The following is a 6549-nucleotide window of genomic DNA, read 5'->3' as shown; positions in this document are numbered from 1 at the left end:
GGCGCGGACCTTTTATAGCGGTTCTAGGTGGGCACGCGCCAAATGATCTGATGTAACAGTCGCTTATCTTGCCCGCACGCCGCGGCATCGCGCCTCGCCTCGCCTCGCCCTCCGCAACCCGCGCGCGCCCTGCTAGCACACCTATTGATGTTCAAATGTGGACTATTGAAAAACCTAACGCCTTTTGCATCATCCTATCAAAATTAGTAAATATTTTGTTACTAAAAATATCAAACAAAATTTATGCTCTAATGAAAAATTTAACATTTTTTGCGTCATACACCTATTTGCATATTATGTATATCGGAATATTTAGCATTTGCACTTATTTATGCTGCCGTCTTTTAATTTAAATTATTTTAATTTGCTTTTCCTTTGGATTTTTTTTGTAGGAAGCTTTTAATACAAATATACATGCAAATGAGTGTTAGTTGTTTTGAGTTATTGATGTGCGTAAGGAAATCCCTTATCATTTCGGCTTCATTTCGCAGTAAGCGAGTATAATCATTATTATGTTGCTTGTTTAGATTTCGTAGCATTGAACTTTTCAATCAGATAATCCAAGATGAATATTCTTATCTATTTTTATAAAAGTAGATTTATATAATACATTTTGGATACATGCTACATTATTTTTAATAAGATTACTTATAATGCCCTGAAAAACAAGCAAGCTGTAAAAAGTAACAGGCTGTTTATAAAAAAATTTCGAATTTGGAATAAAAAAAAAGTTGGTGCATTTTAATAAGCATAATTGGCAGCATTATACATAAATTATGCAACAAGATTAAATATCAGGTGAGAGCGACATAGACCTTGAAATATGCGATTCTTTCAAACTTGGCATTGGTATATGTAAAATGTTTAATATTGTAGACAGTTTTCTTTCAAATCTTATCCAATATTACATAATATATTTCTGTAGATTGTATATTAGTTTGAGAATTTTCTAACCTTAATTTATGCAAATTAGCATTCCAATGGGCGATGGTATCAATACAATAAATTCTAAGTTTTTGTTTTATACGAAGATCTTTTGGTTAAAAAAAATGTTTGTCATGTTAGGGTTCCATTTGTTTATTTTCTCGAACTTTAAGTAGGCAAAAACATGTAAAGTAATATATTATCACGCTCTTTCACAAAAGAAAGGTACACATATAGTACTATGTAATTAATTATACATCTACAGCAGTGGAAACTCACCTTAAAACAAACTAAAAATGTTCTTGCGAACTATTTTAGTAATTTTTCAAAAAATAATAAAAAATCAATCCATCCAAATTAAGCCATCTAATTTGTATCTAATCCGTTTAAAGCGAAATCAATGATTTTAGTATGTATACAATTTTTTAAATAACAAATATTACTGATTTTTGTAATTAAAACTTTTTCTTCGCTTATTATGATAAGATATAACTTAGTTTACATTTTATTATAATTGCTTAATATTTTTTTATTACCACGTATATGTTAATTATCATTTCGCGGTATTCCAAATTTAATAACTTGATATACTTAATAATCTTCGTTGCCTGATAACTTATTCCGTGACACGCATACGTTATGTGGATAAAATCAATAATTAAATAGATGACAAGGTTTTATTTGCGCATTTCAGAACGTTACTAATTTAATTACAGCCGAATCCGTAATTCGACCCCTAAGATCGGTATGAAGATGATTATATTGAAAGTTTGAATAATAGGATGGTAGATACAAAATTTTATATATATATTTACCTGTAACCAATAGTTTATTTTAGGTTGCTATTGTGCTCCATAGATAGTTTACCTTTTAGGCATAAGTAAATGATTAAAGATCGATTAATGAGATCGGCTGGTACTGGCCATGAAGTGAGAAAAAAAAATCTAAGCTCATATCGTGATAGGCAATTGATATACCGTTGGTTGAATTCGAAGAAAAAAGTTCGACAATATTTTTTACTGTATTTAAATTATAACTCTGTTCGATTATTATTTAACTTAAGATTTTTTTGTTCGTAAAATTAGCTTCGTTTATTTCCTTTCATTTATCATTAGTTGACTATCTATCTCAAAACTAACATTCAGTGAACGAACTCTGCACAAGCCTCTACAATAAATGTAAACAGGTTTATCATACAACTATCGCGACTGTAACCTTTGTAATGGTACTTTTTTTGTAGTTTTTTGTTGCCGAATTTATTACCTATTACTTTTAGGCGGTTATAAAAAGCTATCAATGTTATCTAAAAATAAAAACGTGGTAATACCAAATTTTAACCTTAAAATATACTTAAAAATAACCCAAAAGTAAAGTACCTGGTTACAGATTATTTTAGATGAACGCTTTGACGTAAGGAAATAAAAATCAGCCTGCGAATCGAGTAATGAACATAATCTTACTAATATTATAAATGCGATAGTTTTGGTGTATGGACCAATGGATCCATACTTGTTTGTTAGAGGTTTTTGCAAAACGGCTCTACGGATTTCTATCATATTTGAGATACATGTAGAACATAGTTTGGAAGAACACATAGGCTACAAATTAGTAACTGTTTTATTCGGCGCGGCTGGAGTGGCAGGCAACAGCTAGTATATGTGTTTACTACATTATAGGTAATCAGTAACGTCTTGCAAAACAAAATATATACGTCAGATACAAAGATCTTGATAAAATATAACAAAATAACATAATGACGTTAGAAGACGTAATATTTTGAGCACGTCATTGTTTTCGTTTCACGTAAACTATTTTATTGGCTGGTGTTACGAATGATTCAATTATGATTTTTGTTTCATTTACGTTATGAAAAACATCGTATAAAATCTCGAAAACAAATAGCTTGTTATTATGATGGTTGCAATAAACGTCAAATATGTATTAGTTAAAATATTATTTTCTTTTAATCACAGTTAAGTATCAATTATAGGAATTAAGTGTATGAAGATTTAATACAGCGTTATGCAGCGACATTTTTATAGATACTTATTGTGATCTTTCACATTTTCTTGGAATAAACAGAGACAAGAATATACAATAACAACAAACCAGAGACGTAGGCAGTGACCACGGACCTCCATTTAGAGCAGTCCTGACACACCTCTTCCGTTCTTTCTCCATACATTCATCTACGTAAACATGCACGAGACGGCAAGAATATGACTCAATACAAGTTTCACGGCAATCGAAACCCACAGTTATGAAGTTTCCAATGAACGTAGGGTAGGTAATTTTATGGCGTAGGCCTGCGTTTTCTGATCACAGTGTCGTAGGGTCCGCAGAGAACCGTTTTCATTAGTGGTTAGGGCCCGCAGGCCCTTGTGTAATATTCTTTACCACGTATACATGTCAATATATTTCCTGTACGACGACGCTTGCTTTTTTTTGACTAATGCGTTAGAGGAATCTTTAGCAGTTTTTCTTGTTTACACAAAAATTATACGGGATGATTAATCCTACGTTTCAAGGTCAAGTGAAATAAAATTATTAAAGGGCTCTGACTTCCCAAGTTCACATTTTCGTCAACAATCCAATTTACATAGTGATTGTAAGTAAATAATCAGAATTTATTTAATGTAAACATGATATTGGGGAAAAGGCAATCACTATGACGTGCAAATTTTGTTTAAATATTAAGCTATATAAGTGATAAAAATGGCGAATGTTAAAATTTGCCTCCAAAATTGAGATCTCTGATAAATTTATTTAAACTGAATCGGATACGCAATATTACACATATTGTTATTTGATCGCCAGTCATTTTAAAAATTATGAATACATTTTATATGCATTCTTCATGATATTCTTCACCATATTATAAATGATGTTGCAGAATTATCTCCTACGCACTAATCGGTGAGTCTAATACTATATATGAATATGAAATAGATCGAATGTCCGTGTTTGACCTTAATCTACTTGACGAGCCGTGAATATTATATTTCAAACAAATAAAGAGCTAAAGTTTGTCTCCACTTGGTATTATATAAGAGCCAGGAAAGTTCTTAATCAATAACAACATATAAGAATCAATAGCAGGAGTAGTTAGCACGAATTTCTTTTCAGTTTTAATAACACATCTAGTATGGCTTTATAGCATTAAAATCAACATTTGGATTTAACACGTGTCGATTTAACATGATTTTAAAATTTAATTTAACAATATATAGTTTTAAATAATACAATATTATTCAATTCTTTAAGACGTTATAATTTCGAAGGTAAATTAGATTGATTAAAATTCAATTGAATAGTAAATTTCCTTATATGTATTGCGAGGCCACATTACACTTTGTAATAACTTTCTGTTTGTCCTTACTGATAATTCAGCTAACATAAAGAAAATTAATGGTAATTTATAAATTATTTTTATTAAAATACTACCAATCGCCAGCGGCTTGATAAAAAAAACATAATTAGTAGCCTACGTGTTCTTCCACTATCTTCTATATGTACGACAAATTTCATCGAGATCCGTTCAGCCGTTCTGGAGATACCTTCAAACAAACATCCATCCATCCAAACAATTGCATTTATAATATAAGTAAAACTCAAGTATGTTTTTGTATTCAAAACTAGTTTTTCAGGTGTACTATCTTCACCCCAATATAATTGTATTCTTTTAAATTTGTGCGGAAATGTGACCGCGACATGTAAAGTATGTGAGCCGGTTTATTAGATACAAAGTTATAGAATTTCTATTTCATGAGTAGAAATTGATATAAGTAATTAATATTATACGATATCAGTGTCATGTGGCAACAATTATATTTGAAACTGCTTTACACGAGAAAATGGTTGATGACCTTAATATTTAATCACCGTTATAAAGTTGTACAACACATTACACTCACATATAACATTCGACTTCATGGGTTTCTGACACCAAAACTTCTGTATAAAACATATCGTCATCCCTGTCATTATCTTTGACAAAATAGAGATAACAATATGTTTTAAATGCGGATTTTGGTCTCGGAAACCCACGGTTAATAAATACATTAATTAAAGATAATATTCGATGAGTTAATGTAATGTATTTATCAAGTTCTAACTGGTTCAGTTCGGTTAAGTTCTTGTAGCCCACATATATATTGGTTTTGCAGCATTTTAAAATTATTATACTTTTTATGTTTTTTGATTTTTGGTATTAAGATATTTATCATTGACAAATTTTTCGAATAATAATGCTGTGGTTATGTTAGGTTAGTTAACTAGGATGTAATCTTGTGGTAAACGTATAAAAAAAAATAATACAAGTCTCCGGCTTCCCCGACAAGTCGGTTGACGCAAGCGGACACGTTTTATAGTTTCAAACCTGCCTCACATAAATTGCTCGCTCATCGTTAAATTACACGTAACGTGGAATTAAAAATTATTGGAAAACGTGTAGAAGGCGCAAATTATATGATGAAACATGCGTGATTTTTTTCATATATATTTAACAATAATTTATGTAAACTTATCAAAATAGCAATTGCTAAAGTAATCTTTATGCATGTGGTTTTGTGATTGAATTAACTTACTCAACGCATCTTAGTTCTACGTAAGATGTGAATGTTTGTCGATAGATGTTTGTTAACTATCTCCAGAATGGTTTCAATAAAATGATCTCTATGATTGGCAAAGATATAAAACATATTTAGTTTTGTTAATTCCGCGGAAGCAGTCACGGACTTACGCTATGTATTTTATAATTATGTTATAATTTAATTATCCTAAAGAATAATTTATCGAGTTTATGAAAAAAAAGGTTAAATTTTTACCTCATTAGGGCATTCTGAATTAACCAAGACTAATAAAAAATTACCATAATCTGCGTCATATGCATATTTAAATAATCGATAAAAAGTGACTGCTAATAAGATTCAAGAATTTTGCTAACATTAATATAAAGTGCTGATTAGGAGAAGTGTAAGGTATTGACTGACGCAACTGTCCAACATTGTAACGTATGTAGCACTTGCCAGCGTGTCTAACTCGACTCGAGCACGTGTTACGCGCTATCGTGATCCACCGCTAGTCGCCGCGTTCCGATCACTTCGCGGGGGGTTCATTCAAACATATCCGAGACACTAGGATCACCATGTCTATTATAAAGACGGGATTTCTTTTCTTCCTCTTGCCACATTTTTATTTTTTGTATACTTTTGTGCTATATGTATTATTTCTTCTCTTTGTGTATTTTTATTTTTAGTAAGTAATAATGGGAAAATTTAGCTATTTTAACTTGATACAATTCCATCATTAAGTTACATTCACACAGCATTGCTTCTTACTAATATTATTCATTCGGATTCGAATACATTTATTTCGGTATATAAGTAAGTAAATAAGAGTAATATTTCATCTTTAGTTATATAAATAAAATCATTTGAACTTGTTTGTGTCTGTAAGTGTTGTTAAAATACATTTGAATCGTGATTACCATACTAAAATTACAAGGTGACACTGAGTTCAATTTTATTGCGTCAGACAAAACTAACTTCATCAATGTATGTTGTAGGTTTCGACTGCCGTGGCTTGTATTGAGACAAATTGCTGTCTCTGTTTTTTTTCATTATA

The sequence above is a fragment of the Papilio xuthus genome, unplaced genomic scaffold, assembly GCF_000836235.2.
Source record: "Papilio xuthus unplaced genomic scaffold, Pxut_1.1 DF827597.1, whole genome shotgun sequence".
Classification (NCBI taxonomy): Eukaryota; Metazoa; Arthropoda; class Insecta; order Lepidoptera; family Papilionidae; genus Papilio; species Papilio xuthus.
Note: the sequence above shows the minus strand (reverse complement) of the source record.